General features: G+C 42.7%; 1 protein-coding gene and 1 long non-coding RNA gene across 8 annotated transcripts in view; one reads left to right on the top strand and one right to left on the bottom strand.

Annotated features, from left to right (window-relative positions):
• PSD3 (pleckstrin and Sec7 domain containing 3) overlaps positions 1–20570 on the top strand; it is a gene marked incomplete at its 3' end in the record, with an annotated part of 568898 nt that overhangs the window by 23174 nt on the left and 525154 nt on the right. The gene's annotated exons all lie outside the window — the stretch shown is intronic.
• On the bottom strand, positions 14728–18175 carry LOC308635215. Of its 3 annotated transcripts, none has more exons than XR_014019162.1 (4): positions 18099–18175; positions 17338–17521; positions 15113–15249; positions 14728–14829 (listed from the first exon to the last, which is right to left on the bottom strand). It is a non-coding gene; the product is annotated as an uncharacterized lncRNA (long non-coding RNA). The 3 variants fall into 3 exon arrangements; XR_014019163.1 differs by lacking the exon at positions 18099–18175 and adding an exon at positions 17952–18075; XR_014019164.1 differs by lacking the exon at positions 18099–18175 and adding an exon at positions 17952–18075 and having other exon boundaries at positions 14728–14810.

The raw sequence follows: 20570 nt of genomic DNA, 5'->3' as shown, positions 1-20570 counted from the left end.
CTGAAATTTTGTGTCCTGGGCAAGCGCCTCATGCACCTCACCCTGGTTCCAATCATGGACTCTCTAAATAAACTGGACCAATGAGCAGAGGTGACATAATCTACTGCAAACAGGGTTATAGAAAGCAGAGTTCCCAGAGCAGGCCAGGTAGGCTGTCCTGGCTTGGTTTCTAATTTGTATTGGGAACCTGTGAAGTATAATTATGTCAAGTGTAAATGGCTCATGGAATCTTTGAAAAAGTAAAACAGAAAACTCATTTTTTCAAAAAAAAAATATGGCTAGCCAATACAAGCTTGACTTTAATATGGGGTCGTGGCTTGAATAGGAGCCTTGAAAAAGACATGTCTATCTCCTATTCCCAGGGGACCTGTGAATGTGTCCTATTTTTAAAATTGGTCTTTGCTAATGTGGTTGAGTCAAGGGTCTTAAGATGAGGAGCTCATCCTGTACTGTCCGGGTGGGACCTAAGTTCAATGGCAACTGCCTGTGTAGGGGAAGGGAGAGGGAAATTAGAAGAGGAGAAGACAGAAGAGGAGGAGGTGGTAATGTGACCAGGGAGGCAGAGTTGCCAACGATGCTGCCACAGAGCCAAGGGATGCCAACAGAAAAGGCGTCTCCTCTGGAGGCATTCCCCTGGAGCCTCTGGAGGGAGTGAAGACCGACTTCTGGCCTCCAGTACTGTGGGCAAATAAATTTCTGCTATGCCGAGCACCAAGCTTGTGGTCACTGGCTACAGTAGCCACAGGAAACCAACACAGTGTGGCAGTGAACTGGTGAACAACAGCATCGTGGTGGAGTTGGGACACTAGTGATGGCGTTACTGGAAGAGTGCTATCATCTATGTACCAAAAAACCCTGAAGGAGAAACTGAGGCCTGGCCTTAAGTGGGGTAACCAAGTTGGAATAATTTAAGAACAGAAGCGGCTACCACCAGTGATCACACCTGGACAACAGGCTGGAACCAGGACTCCCCTGGGTCAGCAAGTTAGCGGTCACTGGCGAGTTAGTTATTGGAGGCACAATCTCAGTTTATTAATTATAGATGTTCGAGGAGCTTGAGTGCAGGTTGCGGACATTGCAGGATGTTTTTGTTAAAAAGATGAGTTAGACAAGTGAGTACCGAGTGGCCTGAGAGGCTGGGATTTTGTGTTGCAAACATCACCAGGCAGATGTACTCATCAAAGCAGAGAATCTGACCACTGGGGAAAGGGAGCTTGGCAGACCTGGAAGACCAGCCTAGCAGGGCCCGCTTGGTTACTGTGGCAATACTGTGGGGAGTCAGGACCCCACGGTCCTGTTCCTTTAGGGGTGGCATCAAGGATCCATTTGTGCATGTTTATCATTAGCAGCAGCATTTGCCATTCAGTCTAAGTCTCCTGGCACTTTAGTTATTAAACATTGCTGAAGAAAGAGCCTTAGACCCTGGATAAGAAATATAGAACCAAAATATATGTTTTTCCTAATATAAAGGAGTATACAAGATCTTTGAATCCTCTTTAAAGTAGAGTTATAACTTCAGAATCAGACAGCCCTGTATATCAGTGTGTGACATTTCTAAATAGAGCAATTAGTCTTGTGTTTTGACTTAGAATTCTGAATTCATCAAAACAATGTAACACTTGAAACTTGGATATATTTGGTGCTTCTCTGATTCAAATTGTGTTAAACATGTTGTAGCAATCCAGAAAAAAAGGAAAAGGGATTTTTTTCTAAGGCATATCAATGAACAGCACCTAAGATTAAGCAACTCAATTAAAAATATTTCTGTATACCAACAATGTGCTGGGCACGTGACATGCAAAGATGTGGACATGTTCTCCTGGTCCCCGCTTTCTGCCTCCTGCCCTGTATCCTGGGAGGCTGGCTTCCACCAACAGGTTCCCTGGCCTTCTGGCTTCTGTTTAGAATGGACCAGGTGACAGGAGCTCCTCACCAGGGGATCTGGTGGCCTGGCAGCCCTGCCTGTGACTCCAGTGGGTTTCAGGAGCTGTCCAGGCCTGGAGGTGGTTCACAGGTGGAGGACAGTGGGGGTGAACACAGAGGAAGGGAGGCAAGTGTATTCATTTCATTTTCCTAAACCGTGCTTACATCTTTGTAAACAGTCTCTTTACTTAATTCTCTCCAAATTACTAACTGAGGGTACTAGGACCCTGATGGATGAAGAAGGTATTATACACATACACATACACCATCAAGGACCCACTTCTTAGATGCAGAGAGGGATTATAAAGAGTTAACTGCACCATAAAGGCAAAATAGTAAGGGCCTATGTCCTCAGGAAAGATCCAGGATACCTTCCTTGGAAAGGTAAAGGTGACAAGAGGCAGAGTCGTCTCCACCCATAAGGTAGCATTTGGGCCATTGGGGATGTGGGAGGTGGTGGGACTTCCTGGCATCTTTTCAGGCCTCAAGACCTGAGAGCCCTGGGCAGTGTAGGAGGAGATGGTGGCACAGGGTCAGGCAGAGAAGGGAGACTCCCGGAGAGTCCATAGCACCAGGGTTCCTGCTATTGCTATTTTGGAATAAGGTATGCAGTGAAATGGTCCATGAACCTAAGTGGGAAACTGGGGTTTCAGTCCTGACGTTCTCACTACCTGAGTGGACACAGGCAAGTTTCCGAAGCGCTCTCAGCCTCAACTGCCCTGTCCTTCATTTCCTCTTGTAGGATTGCTACAAGGTTGACAGCAAAGCCGTGTAGTGAGCATGCCTCAGGACTGACGCACCTGTGGATCTTATGGTGCAGGTAGAGACGGAGCAAGATTAGTCACAAGTTTGATAATGACTGAAGCCAGATGACAGGGCCATGGGACTTCCTTACACTGGTTGCTCTACTCATGGGTACAGAATGCAATTTATTTTGAAACAGTTGACTTTTAGAAAAGTTGCAAAAATCACACAAAGAATACCTGTGTCCCCTTCACCCAGGTTCTCCAAGTGTCAGTAACTTGCCCTTCATGCTTTCTCACCTTCTGCATGTGTGTCCTAAGTTTACTGAATAAGTTGCAATGACGACTGTTACCCCTATGAATGTGTCTTTCCTACAAATTCATTTTCTTAAATACCCATAGTACGTTTAACAAAAATCAGGAAATTAACACTGCTGCAATCCATATATCTCATTCAAATGTCACCACATGTCTCACTGATTTCCTTGACAGCTAAAGAAAAATACTTTTTTTTTTCCTTCTGGTCTAGAATCCAATCCAGGAACACACATTGCCTATAGTATTAGTCTGTTTAATCTCTTTAGTTTCCTTAAAAATGGAATGGTTCCTAAATCTTTCATAGTCTTTTATTGCCTCACCTTTAAAAAAAATTTATAGAGCATTTTTAATGTCCCTTAATTTAAATATTTGTCTAAGGCTTCCTTTTAATTAAATTTAATTAGTAGGACCAAAGAGGTGCTATGTATCCTTCTCAGTGAATTATATCCAGATTTGCACCATATCTGTTTTTCACTTTATTTCATTAGTGACAAATTTTATTTGACTAAGGTTATTTATCCCAGTGGATTTCTTTGTTATTAATAAATATCTTGTGAGGAGATAATTTATTTCTTGGTTTTTTTTTACATTTTTAAGACAATACAAATTTAAAATTTAAATAGGCAATCACATTTATGACTATGAAGCTCAGAGAAGCGCTATAAGATAGTGTGGTATATGGATGATCTGATCGATGGAGTAGGTTGGAGAGGAAATAATAGGTAAGGAAATACAGGCAGCTTTTTGCAGAAATCTCTTACAAATTTTGGTTGTGATAAACAGTGAATAATGGGATTGGTAGTTGACTGAAATTACAGGTCAAGAGACGATTTTTTTGGGGGGGAGATATGCAAACATTATATTATACTGATTGGAATGGTGCAGCAGAGAAGGGGAATAACCTAAAGAGTGAATGATCAGAGGGTGTTTTCAGGACACCCTGTACCGATCACTGGCTTCCAACCCAAGCTCTACCTTTTACAAACTTTGTGACTTAGAGAAGATTTGAACTCACTAACATTTGATATCTTAGAATTGGTTTATCTCATTGAGCTGAATTCTAAGGAGTTGCCAGTTCTTTCATCTCTTTCATTGATGTGGATCTATTGTTTAACCCATCTTTAGAGTTTTTAATTTTAACCATATTGAATATTTAAAAATAAATATGTGCTGGGCATGATGGCACATGTCTATAATCCCAGTGGCTCAGGAGGCTGAGGCAGTAGGATTGAGAGTTTAGAGCCAGCTTCAGCAAAAGCAAGGTGCTAAGCAACTCAGTGAGACCCTGTCTCTAAATAAAATACAAAAAAGGGTTGGGGATGTGGCTCAGTGGTTGCCTGGGTTCAATCCCTGGTATCAAAATAAATAAATAAATATGTAAATATTTTACTAAATTTTAATATTTAAATTATGTTGAGATTCTCCTTTTTTTATTGTCCCAATCTTTCATGTTTTCTATTCCCTCTTTTAACTTTGTAATTATTTAAAAATAGTTATTTCATATGCCCCATCTACTATTTCAATTGGGTGGGGAGCACACATTTTCCTGAATATTTATATCTACTGACTTCCCCATAAGGGTGTGTGTGTGTGTGTGTGTGTGTGTGGTTTGTGAATTTTTCTGTGAGCTCATCTTCAGAAGTTGTTTGCTTCTGTGGGTGTCCCAGGAGCCTTGGTAGGAAAATGTCCCTGCAGATTTGTTTTGCATTTTCTTCTGCCAAATGTTCCATGGATTTTTTTAGGTCTGGAAACCATTTTTAGATTAATTTTACAGCTATGATTCCATAAATTGGGACTCTATACTTACGAGTAGTTCAGGATTGGAGTTTCGTTTCTTTTAGAAGGATTTTCTGGTTTGTTTATTTGAGTTTCATTTTTAAATGGCATCCTAACCAGAGACATGCTAGTGGTAGAGTTTTTATACTTCTTCTCTCCAGGAGCTTAGTTGTTTCTTAGTTTCATTCCCCTACTTTGCTGAATCCTAAGACCCACCACAGTATTCAATAAAGCCTCGTGCTTTTGGCTCTATGTTGAGATCCCATGTCCTCCCAGGACATAGCATGGAAGCCTGCCACTCTGCCCAAGGCCTGCCTGCTGCTGCTGGAACCTAGACCATCCAATTGTTCTTTCAAATTGGCCACGTGTTTACAATTTACTCTATATGTTTGTGGAAGGGTAGGGGTCTATTTTAGTTTAAATATCTATGTGGCTATAATCAGAGCTCTGCCCCTTAGTACAGGTGCATATAGAGTTAGATACTATAAAAGGATCCAGCATGGAGATGTTCCTGAAGAATATGCAAGTCATCCTTTTCTCTAGACTCCTGGCCAGGCTGGATCAAGAGCTCTGTTCCTGGAATGCACCTCATCAGAGTCCTGGTAGAATTGCTTTTCTTGAATTGTATTTGGCACAATCTTCTCCATTTATAGAGGCAGGTTTTATGAGAAACAACTCTGTGAACCCTCTCCTCACCTTGACTGAAAGGATAGTTTTGAAGATTACAGTATGCTTTTCTGTCAGCATTATTTCCAAAGAACTGAATAGTTCTTATTTTATGGAAACTCTGACTGAGTAACTACTAATGTTCTCCTTGAAAGGACTGTCAGTTGTGACCAACTTCTATTAGGAATGTAGGATTCCCCCCCACCCCTATCCCCACAGTACTGGGGATGGAACCCCAGGGCCTTGTGCATGTTAGGCAAGTGCTCTACCACTGAGCTACCTCCCCAGCCATCAACAACAGGGTTCTTGGAATGTATCACTGGATTCTCACCCCATTCTCAACACTATATTATTACACTAAGCTTATGCTTATTTTCTCTTTTAGTTTCATGTATGTTAAATATATGTTGCTGGATCAACATGGGCCTTCCAGTCAAGCCAAAGTCACTTCATGTATAAAGAAAACAAATGGCCGAAGTCCCACACCAGAAAGGGCTTCTGTCCTTGTGGAAAGAGAGAGGCCTGATGATGTCCAGCCCCTCCAGTAGCCTGTTCATGATTCCTGGCCTTCACCCCCAGCCAAGTCTAGGAAGTAATAAGACAAAGAAGGAAGCTCAAAGGGCAGGGACTGAACAAACATGTCCCTCCCGGAAAGGAGACAGGAAAATCTTGGCTTTCTGCTGATATGAAATTCCACTTCTCTTAGTCTCATCTGTGCCTTGTGCAGTCTTTGGAAGAAAGAAGATGGTGGCCCTCGTGTTGTCAAAAATCCCTAGGTGCCTTGATAGGAAGAGAGAAAGGCACCAGTGGGAAGCAGCCAGGTTGACATGGATTTGATGTCCCTCTGCAAAGTGACAATGTCCTGGCAAGGCAGGGAAGCTTCTCCTAGCCATCCCTGGGCCTCTACCAGGCAGAGCAAGGTCAAGGTCAGCCTGGGGTGTAGCCTGACACCAGACTCTGACTCATTCCTGCCCCTCAGCTGGCTTTCACCCTGAGAGGAATGTCAGAGCTGGTTCAGGGTTCCCTAAATGCAGGAGAAGAATATCCAGTTTCATAGCTTACGTGGAAAAGGACTCTGTTGTCGCCTGAGCTTTGACGGGGTGCTCTAGGAGCCCTCTGACTGCCGTCCCTGAGCTACAGAGCCACTGGATCCTGAAACACATGAGAAGGCTGATCTCAGGACCCCAAACTAAAGGGAAACAGGAACAGAACCTGCCAGTACAGGTGGCCAATGGGTCAGAGGCTGACAAGTCCCCACATAGCTTTAAGACTAATCTGTCTACAGAACCTGGGACCAAGTACCACAGAGAATGAGCTGAGGAGGGGCCTCTAATTCCCACAGAACCTCAGGTCACAGGTCTGGGAGTACCATCGGCTGGGTTCCATCCCCACTCTGAATTAGATAGCTTCTCCAGTCTTAGCATCCCCACAGTTAAAATGACACAGTTGTGTGAAATGAACTCACATTCCCTGAAGCCAGAGGGCACAATTCTAGTCTTGAGTCCCAGAACCTAAGGGAGTGGCACTTCACACAGGTTCCTAGGCCCTGCTTACAATGGCATCCTTTAAGAGAGGAGCAGAAACACTCACCTCCAAGACTCCGGAGCAGTGTCCAGATGCCTGGGAGAGCTGGGATTCTGATGAGGTCCTGGCTGGTTGACCTTTAGCTGTCATCTAGGAGAGTTTTGCAAATGGCAGACAAACTGTGGCTTGTTTATCCTCTACCACAGCAGGCATCACTAATTGATCATGATATTTCCCTTAAAACTCTTCTCAACTCTAAGCCCCAAGCAGACACTATTCATGAATTAGAGTAAGATTTCTAGGTGAAACTTGTCAACCCTGCTCTCGTTCCTCTCTTTCCAGTTTGACATTCTTCATTGTGTAGCATCAAAATTAATTAGCTTTCATGGGAAATTCAGCTATCCCATGATGTGGCCATATTTTAATGGGGGCTATTAGTAATTGAATTCTTCAGGCAGCAGTCTTTGTATTTCAATATTATATTAATGAAGAAGTTTGTCCTCCTAATTTAGCACTGGATAAATAAAGATGCAGTTACCCCAGAATCAATTATGGCATTTGGAGAAGAGAAATAGTCAACATGTGTCTGGAAGAAGCATAGGCCAGTTACTCATGACACTCGGGGATGATATTGTTTCTCAGTTCTGAGTAATGGTGTTCCTTTTGTCTCCTTGGGGAGCTTTCCATAACCTAATAGAGTTTCACAACAGTTAGCTCTAATTATCTTTGACTTAATTTAATTCATTTGGTTTAATTTAGATTGCTTTGCACCAGGGTATGTTATTAACCCTTATCCTTGCAAATGCACATAGCAATTATTAAAAGGCGGCTCTAACGTTCCCTTTTCAAACTGGGTTCAGAATTCTTCTGGGTTGGTATTACATCATCTCCTCTGATGTTTTGATGCTCTTCCCAGAATTATTTCCAAGTTATCCACATTGTGATAAATGCACTCTAAACATAATAACATCTTATACTGGTGAACTTTTTTTTTCTGTTACTGTAAACATACAAAGTCTGAGGGGGTTCCTGATTTCCACTCTTTGCCACCTAGTATTTTGCCTGGTAAAATTGTATTTGCATTTTCATGATATTTTTACACACTCAAAAATGTTTTTTTTCCAAAACTCACAGAGAGGATCAGAGAGGATAAGAACTAGGGAGTACAATGGAGGAAACCTGGGCTATTGCAAAAAGCCAAGGGAAGGCACGTGTTCTGTCGGATGCAGCAGACCACCTGGAAGAAATTGAGTCAGCCAGGCTTGGTGGTGCGTTCCTGTAATCCCAGCAGTTTGGGAGGCTGAGGCAGGAGGATCTCTAGTTCAAGGCCAGCCTTAGTAATTTAGCAAGGCCCTAAGCAACTCAGTGAGACCCTGTCTCTAAATAAAAACTGAATGAATAAAAAGGGCTGAGGATGTGGCTCAGTGGTTAAGCACCCCTGAGTTCAATCCCTGGTTACCTTCCTCCCCTGAAAAAAAAATGTGAGACAAAGGATTTGACAACAGGGTTTCTTGACCCTGATGATGAACACTGCTGAATAAGGGGGAGGAAAGGGCTGAGGATGTGGCTCAGTGGTAGAGCATGTGAGAAGCCCTGGGTTCAATCCCTTGCACTGCCAAAAACTAAAAAAAAAAAAAAAAAAAGTTAAAGGGGTAGCTTGGAGGTCAGAGGTGCCCTGTGTAAATAGGAAGCCCAGTGGGTGGGCAGAGCGTGGACGTTGGCACAGGAGAGAATTGAGGAACCTGAGCCAGTCCTGGAAAACTAGCCCAGGGCCAACCTATGGTAGAGGCTGACTTATTGTGGAACTAATAAAGCTGGCATTTCCAGGCCCTTCATGCTCACGAACCTCTTCCAAGTCCCTGGGAAGAGCCTTAGCAATGTGTGTACATGGTCAGATGTTCTTATAAAATATATGGAAGAAACTTTAAGGTATGAGCATGATAGGTCAAGACCTCTGTCTCTGTCCACTCCCACGTGCCCCCATCCTCCTCTCTCACGTTGACTGTTCAGAGTGTGCACAGGAGTTTTAAGGCTTGAAGGGGACATGAAATTGGAGATATATTTTGTTGACTTTAGTGAGTTATATTTATGAGGTTCATGGACATTTTTGTGTAGGTTTAAGATATTGCTGGCTGTCCCAGTGTGGGGGTAAAGCCTAGAATACTGCTGTGTCCCCCAGTGCCAACTTTCCCTGTTGTGGTATAATAGTGCAGGGCCAGAGGTCAATGTTGTGGTAAGGATGGATCCTGCAGCATGGCCCTGGCATAGCTGGATGGTGGAGGAGAATCTAGGATTTAACATGCCAAGACAGAAACTGGTCTGTGGAAAATTCTTCCTACAATCAGACTTGTAAGATGATAGCCAAAGGATTCTATTTTCAATTCACCTGGTCAAAATGCAATGCTCTTCTGTCAGGGATAGATACAACAATCTCTCATATAAAATAATAAAAGCCACACACAATCTTTCATAGGAAGTCAGTGGACGAATTGAGTAGACTTTCTGTGTGTGCAGAGTACAGACCTCTCCCAGACCTAAAAACAGGGAGTACATCTCTGTGTCAAGTTATACACTTTATGCATCTTAACATATCACTTGTGTCTCAGAATGTATTGATATGTCTTCTTCTAAAAAATGTCTGGTAGGTCCAGATGAAACAGCGTGGAAAATAGTCATCAACATAAGTGATCTAATGGTACAACCCCTGAGTTCTATCACTAAACATTTGTCAACCTGTGTTTCAGAAGAGTGATCATAACTGTTTAAAGGATGCATTCCAACGGCTCTCATGTGTGCCATGGTTTCCAATTCATTTAATATATTTCTTTAGATTTATTATTCATACTAAAACTCAAAGCAAAAAGAAAGAAGTACCCTAGTGGAACCCAAACTATAAACTGAGACTAGCAGAACTTAAGATGTCAAAGAGTCTCCTACATTTTACAGCAGAAGTTTTAAAAAAATAAAGATAATGAAAATGACATGGAAGACTTTGAAAATTTGAAGGTCATGATTTCAAAATGATGAAGGTCAGTTTTGAAAGAGAAAGGGAAAAAAGTAGAAATATTAAAATGAGTACAGTAAAACACAATTTGTACCAGCAGTCCACAGGCCAACAGCAGTTTCATTTTGATAAATTCACTGGTGTATACTGTGGTCTCTTTTATAGACTTTTATATCATTTACTGAAAATATAGTGTTTTCCCCCAAAATTAGCAGTGGTGAGGATGTATCCTGTAGCATGGTCTGGGTGTATCCAGTAACATTTACAGAAAATCAAACATAATATGTAAGCACAATTTTTTAAAGATATTTTAAAAATAGGTATTCTGGGAAAAAAATTTTCAAATGATCAGACTCTTGCACAATTCTGGCTGACCTGTTCCAAGCCAGCTCATGCTGGTTGTTTTGTAAGCTCTTTTCAATGACACAGACACTACTTAGGTCCGTTTTAAGTTGGACGAATCTGTTGAGAACTTTCAAAAGTCATAAGGCGCAGAAGGCTATTTGCTTGGAATATATATTGATCAAATAAAAAATGTCTTGAAGAACAACAAAATACAGTATTGTTTTGATTGATCAAAGGAGTCGTGTTCTGTGGAAAGTTTACCTTTCCCGAGTCACAATGAAAAGTGGCTTTCTTCACATAATGGAAGTTTCAAGGGAATCCTGAAGTTAATTTCTAAAAACGATTTATCCTTGAGTAATTGGAAATTTTAAATTAAAGTGATTTTCTTTTTCTTCCAAAACAGTTTATAAAATAGGATCCAAAATGTTTTAGAGAATCAAGTAAATCAGACACCACTCTATGGTTGTAAATTCTATCTTGGACATGACAAATACTTACCAGTTGGCAATGAATGTATATTGCTCTCGTAAAAGAAAAAACCCTGTGCATGATCCTTAGCTTTTTTGCCAATTGAAAACCATCTACTTATGACTTTATTCAGTAAAGTGAAGCAAGTGCCCATTGTATGACCTCACAGTTCTTCTGAAAGGGGAATAAAAGGCTGCAGAGCTCTTTTCAGAACATGAAACATTACATTCCCTGAGCCCTTCCAAGAGAAAGCTGCTCCACTCCCTCTGCAGGACCGAAAATGTTGATTTCTGAAATATTTCCACAACAGTTAATATGTTTGCTTTTCAGTTTTGTCAAATACAACAAAAATACAAGATGAGCCACATGAAAATGTGCTAAGTAGTTATATTTAAAACAAGGAAAAGAAATAGTAGAAATTGATTTGGGATATGTTTTATGTAATCAATAATAATCTACTTTAACCTTTAAAATCACTTCTTTTTTTTTTTTTTTTTTTTTTTTGTGTGTGTGTGTGTGTATTCAATGTGTATTTCATGCCACGGTCGGTACGTCATTCTCCCCAGTCACATTGTAAGTGTTGAGTAGTCACCTGCGGCTAGTGGTTACCACGCAGGACAGTGCAGATATTGCAGTGTGTTTTTAACACATTTGCCAACTGGGGTTTCCCTCTGTTGGATGTAATGCAATGCAATGTTCTGCCCACCTTAAAGTTGTGCAAGCCTTGCAGCTGGGGTGCCAGCAAATACTGAGCTCAACTTGCTGCAGGGCCAGATCATGGAAGGCCACCTCCGGGCCTGAACCTCCCCTAGGTTGCTGGAAGAGCCACAAGTAATAGAAATTGAAAAGCACAGGTTAACTTGTACTCCAGAGGAGAGGTAGGCCCATGGGGGCACCAAGGAGAGCTGGTGACCAGGCAGCTGAGTCACCCTTCACTCACAAATTGCACATAACCAAAGCTTGCAAAGCTATCCAGGAGACACCTGAATCTCATGGGGGAAGGAGGAGATGCTAAGGAAATAACCAACTTTACTGAATGACAATAATGGCTCTCCAGGGCCCACTTGGTGCCTATGACAATTCACTGAGCCTCAGAACAAGATATTGCTCGTGAATCTTTATCCTGTGTTTATAGATAATTCCAATAAAGCTCAGCTAAGTGAGGATTTGGTTGCATAACACAGTGAGGAGTGGAATCAGAAATTGGGTGCAGGTCTGTGTTGCTTCAAAGTCTCTGCTCTCCAGACTGTTCCATAACACCCCTTCCCCCGAGTAACACCAATGGAAAGCCATTCTACCCAGACTTAATTCAATGAAATGTATAATTTTACTCGGAAATGATATTGTACTTGGGATCTCAGGAATTAAAGACACAAAAATTACTCCCACACAAAATTATCATACCCCCAATTTGGGCATTGCCTAAAAATCTAGGGTTCTTAATCCCATCATGCTTTTGATCAAGAGTGTCCTGGGATATAAGAATTATCCACTGCCAGGTGCAAATAAATGCTACAGTGGCTGCTTAAAGGGCTTTATAAAGATTCCTCATATAGTCTGGTTTCTAGAAACATCTTCTGTCATGGGAGCAGGGACCACCTATGTTGTTCAGTATTTCTAATTTCCATTTTAATAGTACAGCTCTGGTTTCCTTCAGACTTTAAATGGATGGAGTTCATTCCTTCATATTATCCTTTTTCTCTCTGGTAGGTGTACTTATTAAGTAGGAAGTGAGACCAAAAGCTCAGGAAACGAATCTCAATCTGAATGAGTGGCCTCCAAATAATTGAAAGCTAATTGTCTCTTCCTAAGCTTTCAGTTTCTGAGCATTTTAATTTGCATGTTGATTTTCTTTAAGTATCATATCAATTTATCATTTAAAAAAATCGTCATTTCCCACATAGCCTTCATTATTATCATAGAGCTTTATCTTCCTTAGCAGGCTACCCGTGCTCTGTTTTACTCACAAATTACACACAACCAAACAATTAACATTTTATTTTCTTCATACATCAATCAAAACTGATTGAAAAATAAAGTCAGGAGTCTTCAGTGTGGCCTTTAAGCTAGTGTTGGCTGGTTCATTATTATCTGTGTCACCCAGAGTCAGGCATAGATTCTGGGAAGCCATACTGTTCCAGGCCTTCCATACGTTAGTAGCACAGCCAAGTACTGGCCGGGGTCTTGTCCCTCGGGTGCCTTCCTCCGGTGAGCACTGCTCAATTCCCAGGGCATGGAGGGGAGGTTAGGCTCACAGACAACTCCAGAGGAGTGGATAGCCCATAATGAGCTTCCCCTGTCCTAATGATGATGTATGATAAACACCGTCAACATTTATTAAACATTAATAGGCACCAGGTCCCCTGCTAGGTGTCTACCAACGTGAATCATCCCACACAACCCTCACACCACCCTGTGAGGTAGGTCTAGTATTTTTCCCAACTTTCTCCTGAGAAAATGGAGGAGAGAGATTAAGTAACTAACTAGCATGTGTAGAACTGGGTCCGGGCACAGCTCTGGGATGACAGAGCTGTAAGCCCTGTGTCATATCAATGACAGCCACCGACTGAAAATGCATCTTAAAATGAACACACATCAAAAATGGCAAAATGTGTCTATGGCCAACAGTTACCTATTTCAGGTCAACCTCACCACCTTTAGAGATCTTACTCCCAGCAGATTTTCCTCAGGAGGTTATTTTCACACTTGAGTGCTGTTGTTTGAGATAAATAACCTTGAACATTCCTCTAGCAATGCAAAGACTCTGGTGTAAAAAAGCCGGAGTTTAAATAGAAGCTGTGCTTCTGGGCAATCTTAACTGTCTGAGCCCTGGTTTCTTCCACTCTTTTTTTTTTTAATAATTTTTTAGTTGTTGATGGACCTTTATTTTATTTATTTATATGTGGTGCTGAGGATCGATCCCAGGGCCTCACACATGCTAGGCAAGCGCTCTACCACTGAACCACAACCCCAGCCCCTTCTTCCACTCGTAAGTGAGGATTTTAATAATGTCTACCTCATAGGATTTTCATAAAGATTGAGTAAAATGATGAATATAAATGTTCAGTTTAGCTTAGCACATAGTGAAACTGCTCTATAACCATTAACTGTTGTTCTTTTTATAGACACACTTTTGTTGAGCACCTGTTATGTCAGGCACTCTTAGTAGTACTCAGAATTAGCTCTAAAAATTTTCTGTAGGAAGAGAGAGGGTAGCATTCCAGCGGTGGGGAGAAGAGTGGGAAGAAGGATCTCAGACCTGCCTTACATTCTAAGATATATCAGTTGTATATCCCGAAGACCTGTGAGCCTAGACTGATGGAATCCACAGAGGGGCTTATGCCACTTCTGAACCATCCCTGTGGCCATACCCCAGTTTCTCTATGTGTCCGCCATTGTGCTAGAGAAGATATGGTTTGATGCTACCTTTGAGAACTTACCCACCCAGCTGGAAACATGACCAGCTGGACACGTGTTTCACCCAGTTGGCCCATGGAAGAGGAGGCCAAGGAAGCTTCTGGATCTGGGCCCAATTTCATAAACACCACATTTGAGCTGGGACTTGCAAGATATGGAAGATGGTCAAGCACAAAATACAGCCAGGGCTCTCTGAGCAGAGAGAAAAGCACGAGCAATGAAAAGACCCAAGCCCACATTTAAAAGGAAGTGGTGTTGGGGAACGGCCTAGGAGTCAGAGTGAACGCAGTTTAGGAGTGGGGCTGGGAAATGATCCTATAATGATGGGTGACACCAGACCGACTGACTGCAAGGCTAGGGCATTTGGAGCTCATCATGTTGATAATGGCTAGCCCCGATGGTTTTGAAACAAGGAGATAACATGACCCAATCTTCATTTCAGGGAGATAAAAGGATCAGAGCACAGCGCCCACTGAGAGGGCATCTCCAGTTCTATTACTCAGAATATGCTAGATTATGCTGCAATAATAAGCCCCAACCACAAAAGCTTCAAGTATGTTTATTTCTCTCTCACGCTACATGTCCCACAAGGGTCGGCAGTGGTTCTGCTCCAGCTCGGGCCACACCTGGATGAAACACAGGCCCCTGGTCAGCAAGAGAGGCGAGAACTGGTCAGTAGATTTGACTCACCGCAGGAGAGTCAGGATTGTTGAGAGGCATGCAGGATGTTTGCTGAGCCGCCCCCTCTGCCACACCACTCACAAGAAGAACTTAAAACTATCTAGATGGTGCTAAGAGACCTTGGCAGGGTGGGGTTAGAACCTGTAGAGCTCAACCAAAGCAACTGGCTGAAACTGGAGAAAGCGATATTCATAAAAGGTGTCCTTCTCTTCAACCTGTTGCTGCTCAAAGGTGATTATCAACTCACCTCTGTTGAGACAGTTAGTGCCTTGCCTCCAGTGAGCACTGCTCAATTCCCAGTTGTGGATAATGACAAAGCTGCTGCAGTTTCTGGGTCTGGCCAGGTTCAGTGGCACATGCCTGTAATCCCAGTGATTCAGGAGGCTGAGACAGGAGGATCACAAGTTCAAGGTCAGCCTCAGCAACTCAGAGAGAGCCTGTCACAAAATTTTTAAAAACTTAGGGCTGAGGATATAGCTCAGTTGCATAGTGCTCCTGGGTTCGATCCCCAGTACTTTAAAAAAAAAAAAAATTCTAGGGATGGTATGTAGAGACCCAAAGCGATGGCCATGTGTCAATCTCAGCTATTCAGGAGTGTGGGTCCCTCTGTACCCCTTCCCCTTTTTACCTCTCTGTTCTATCTATGGACAAAATTAACTAGATGACCTCTGGGTGAGGGAGAGAGAGAAAAGAAAAAGGAAGAAGAGAGAGACGGTGGCCAAGCTGGATAAACGGTAGGAATGTATGACAATGGAATTCAGAGGTTTAGGACTCACCTTTTTCCTCTCCAGTTACTTCCTTTCTTCTGTTTTGCATTTGCTCATTTTAAAATTCAGTGTCATTCATTTTTATCACTTAAAGGCAAATTGTGTATTTGAAACCCAAATCAGAAATTTTACTATTTACTCTGTCAACCTCCATGACAGAGAGATTGACCCCTCAAGTTTTAATTTCTTTAATTGTTTTTTTACCCTACACAAGTGAAGAACAAAAGATTAGCAAAGAATTCTCTCAGTTTCTCTGTGAAACTAATAATAGACACAGTCAAGGAACGTGGAAGCCAGAGTGTGGACAACTGCCCAGGTCAAGCTGGGAGGAGCAGCTTGGGGCTCTGGGTGACACCTGACCTTGGAGACTAAGGGGCAGAGTCACTTCTACCAGAATGGAGGCTGAGTGGGGACACAGCAGAACCAGAACAGGGCTATGCTGCCTTTCCTAGGCCTGCATTTCTTCCCGTATCTGCAGGGCCAGGTCAACATCTGACTTCTCCAACCATCTCCATCTGTCCATGACTTAATAATTAAAAGTTACTTTTCAATGTTAAAAATCTTAATATGGGTCGGGTATCCCTTGTCCGAAATGCTTGGGACCAAAAGTGCTTCAAATTTCAGAATGTTTTAGATATTCAAAACACCTGCATATTCATCATGAGATACCTTGGGGATGGGACTCAGACCTAAACACAAAACTCATTTATGCTTTATACACACCTTATACACATAGACTTGTCATATGGGGTCAGATGTGAGTTTTTCCTTTTGTGGTGTTATGTAGGTACTCCAAAGTTTGAGATTTTGGAGCTTTTCGAATTGGAGGTTTTCAGATTAGGGATGTTCAATGTATACTTTTGAAAAAGAAAACTTTTCTGTAGACAAAGTGGATATCGGCTGTCTAATATCCAGCACTGTGTCTGTAGCTAGCAGCAGGGGGCAATGTTTTCTGAGCAGACATAAAGATGGGCATTGGAAGGACCTGAAGTTTGGGGTTTTCATGGAACTGTCTGAAACCAGCCAGGATGGCAACTTGTGGTTACGTCACCACGAACATTCCTTCCCTCTGCATCATTGGAAAGGTTACTCAAGTGTTCTGACTGTCCAGCTGTTTCTAATCAAGTTAAATGAAAACTAAAAAACATGCTCTGGACTGCACCCACGCCACCCCCTACAGCCATTATTCTTGCTCAAGCAGCCTGGGCCAGTGGAATTTTCTTGTTACCTGTTTGCGGTGTGTGCATTTCATTTCCAGGAGAAGGAAATTACCAAGTGCTGCCCATGAAACCAATTTGCTCTCTTCTCTCTAAAGCCTCCTGTTCTTTGTAGGTCTGGCTAGAGGGATCGGTGCCTGGCTGGCTATTTGGTCCCATCTGGTGTTTGAAGCAGGCCAAATGTGATAACCAAGGCCTCAGATGACATCAGAGGCCCTGAAAACCTGCCAAACCATGAGGTAGTGGTTCAGATACCAAGGTTAGAAATCACTTCTGTAAGGCAAACTCTTCTGTCTTCTCATCTCTATGGATACAGTACTCCAGGCAAAATACTAGCAAAACTGAATCTGCACATAATAGAGGAATAGACACTCTCTCAGGAATCAGTAGAGCACAAGTGTCACTGGTTAGAGTTTGGTTCCCAAACAGACAAACTAGAGTCTCCTCCCAGCTCCCACTTCCTGGTTCCCTCTGTGCAAGTCACTTACCTCTCTCAGTACCCGTTCTTCCATCTGCATGATGAGAAGAGTGCTGCTCTGACTGGATTGTGGAGCATCTGGCTCTCAGTAAGGGAGGAGACTGGGGAAGGGGATCCTCACAGCTGGTGCAAGACAGAGCCCGGGCTCAACCCCACCTTCATTGGACTGGGAACCTGGGCTCTCAACCTCTGAGCTGTAAGGGAACCAGGACACAGATAGGAGGAAATATGGGTTACTTTTCTGAACTGGAGTAAGAAAGAACTTTTTATAGGAATAGTATAAGCAAATGAGGAAACCATTAAGGAAAATGTGCAAGTTGAGCACAGAAAAAAATTCAAACTTTTTATACAAATTTAAGTCATGGACCACACTGAGCAAAACATTCACAACACAGATCAGCTAATATTCTAAGATCAAAAAGTCTTTAAAAAGCTTAAACGATGAGGGCTGGGGTTGTGGCTCAGTGATAGGGCACTTGCCTAGCGTGTGTGAGACACTGGGTTCAATTCTTGGTACCGCATATAAGTAAATAAATATAAGTAAAGGTTCATCCACAACTAAAAAAAATTTTTTAACAGTTTAAATGATGAATATTCAATAAAAAAGACAAAATACATACTTACAAAATAAAAAGTATAAATGACCAATACATGTATCGGAAAAATATCCTAAATAAGAAAAATTATCCAGAATAGTCACTAGATTAAGAAAATATCCACATTCCAAAAGTCCTTCCTTGGTTCCCTCTCCCCTCTGACTCACAGTCCTACCTGAACCAGTGTGTGAGGCCTTTTGGAATACATCCTCTGTGACCTCCGATCTCTGGCATTCTTTCTTGCGGCTGTCCTGTACACCCAGTACTCCAGCCCCAGCACATGGTAGACTCATGACATTTTCAGAGTGAACAACCCTAGGGTTGAATGTGAGCTACTCTGCCAAATTTGAACCACAGTCCTGTGAGGATCAGCAAGCCGCAGTTGACTGGGCTGCATTGTTTCCTATGCATTGCTCAGTCACTCTCACAGAGTCATAAGAGCTGTCTCTTTATGCAAAGTGACCACAAAAGAAAGAAAAAGGTATAGAGGCAGAAATCAAATCAAAGCAAAGATGTCTTTTATAAGATGTCAGAAGAAAGACATTTTGCTTATAAAGGGTGCCATTCTGCAGCAGCAATAGGGCTATTCACAGATAGAACGTTCTAGCAGACCCTCAGACTTACCATATGCATGCTCCTCCAGTCCTTTGCTTCTGTTTTCTACCACCCCCATCCTGCCTCCTACTTCCCTCCTGCACCTCCAAAGCCAAGCCTCAGCTTCCTCTGAGAAGCCTGCTCTGCACTTGGGCCAGGCGCGTCACATCATCTTTGTGTGCCTCGTGCCTTGGACATATAAAATGTAATGTGGGGGTTAAGAGCATGGACTCCAGAGCCAGACTGCCCCAGCCTGCCTGGGTTCAATGCCTGCTCTGCCACTTATCATCTTGAGCCATTCAGTTCACCTCATTGACTTCACCTCATGTCCTCATCTGCAAAATGGTGAGAGTCCTAAGCAAAGAACTGAGCCCAGAGCAAAAGGACCATCAATGTAGATAATGAATGAGGATGGGGACTGATTCAAAGGAAATAAAATGCTAATACCTCCAAAGCCCTTCCTATTCTACTACTCAAAAAACTTCCCACACTTCATTGTAGTTAGCAGAGCAGGATTGAAAACAAAAAGCGCTGCCATGGCTCAGTTGTACAGGGAAAGTGTAGTTTCTTTACCCTGCTTACAGCTGTCCTGAACTTCCTCATGAATCTGCAACTGCACCCTAGCTTTGTACACTGAGTCTGACCAATAATTTAAACATCGATCCATGAAGCCCAGTCTTTGGGGTCATTGCCTATTTGCTCCAAACTTCTGGGGCTTACAGAAAGAGCTCCCAGCCTTTCCTTGGGATTTAGTCCTTGGTTTGAATTCCTCCAAGTCACTGTCCCCGCCTCTATTCCAGGTGGTCCACCCCCAGCTCTGCTTTGGTGATGCTGCCTCTTAACTTAGCATCCCTGCCCCCATGGGGGTGTGTGGGAGCTCAAGAGCAAAGACTAAGACCTTTATCTCTGCCTGAACATGCTGCTCTGCCTTTTGGTTTAAGGCTATGACATCTGGGCTTCCACAGGACCCCCTGCCAAACTCCATGGGAGGCTGGAGCCCCCAGTGTTTCCAAAATCCATCCCACACAACTCCCTCTGTTGCCTATGTTGTGCCCACAAACCTTTGGGGTAGAAAGGGGACCTCCTCCACTCCTTCCTGCTTGCTGTGTCCCCTTCTTTGGCAGAAACCCTGGTCTGCACAGCCAACCTGGCACTGAGTGGAGCTTCCTTCCCTGCACAGCATATCTCAGCAGTCCATGGCTTTCAAGGGAGCCTATCTGATAACTGAAAAATTCTGTTGAGAATGTCAGACTCTGAATGCTAATGTCTCCTCTTTCTTGGTATTCATTCTGCAACAATTTAAATGCCCTCAAGGCAGATGAAGGAGGAAGGTTAAATACAGTAAACTCCCCCCCACACCCCCACACCCAATATAAAACATCAGCCTGATTGTTTGTCTCTGATTAGCCAGGGAGTTCTGTGGGGGTGGGACCTTGTCCCATTCATTTGGATTGGGCCTCTGCCTAGATTTGAATAGTGACTCTCCCACTTACCCCTTGACCTCAGATAAGTTACTTAGCCTGCCTGGGCCTGTTTTTCATGTCTAAAATGCAGATGAGAATATTACTTAGTGGGATTGCTTTGAGGCCTATATGACATGGCAAGGTTTCCGAACAGTGCCTGACACACAGTATAAGTACTGAGCAAATGAGAACCATCATTATCATTAGCACACACTTGTCCAAGGTAGTTTGCTCAATAAATGTTAATTGAAAGATCACACAGTAAGGCAGTCATAAAATTCAGGTCTAGATCAGGCAGCATGATTATCAGCATAGTACTAGGATTTTGATGCATTGTTTTTTTAAAAAGAGACCATTTGTAAGGTAAGGACAATACCAACAATACCACATATCTACTCCGGCAGTATGTCTAATCCTAATGGAAATGGAAACTAAGTCTTTCTTTTCACTAATATCAGACATTTAAAATATTTAACTCTTCTCAGAGCTATGAGAAGATGAATCACAATAATGCATATGGAGAGGAAAAGACCTGGCCCTGAGAATCAAAAGACACTTCCAGCTTGCAGCTCTGGGTCATAGGAGCTATG

This window comes from Spermophilus citellus (genome assembly GCF_964194105.1).
Source record: "Spermophilus citellus genome assembly, chromosome: 16".
Taxonomy (NCBI): Eukaryota; Metazoa; Chordata; class Mammalia; order Rodentia; family Sciuridae; genus Spermophilus; species Spermophilus citellus.
This window is presented reverse-complemented; position numbering and strand designations above follow the sequence as displayed.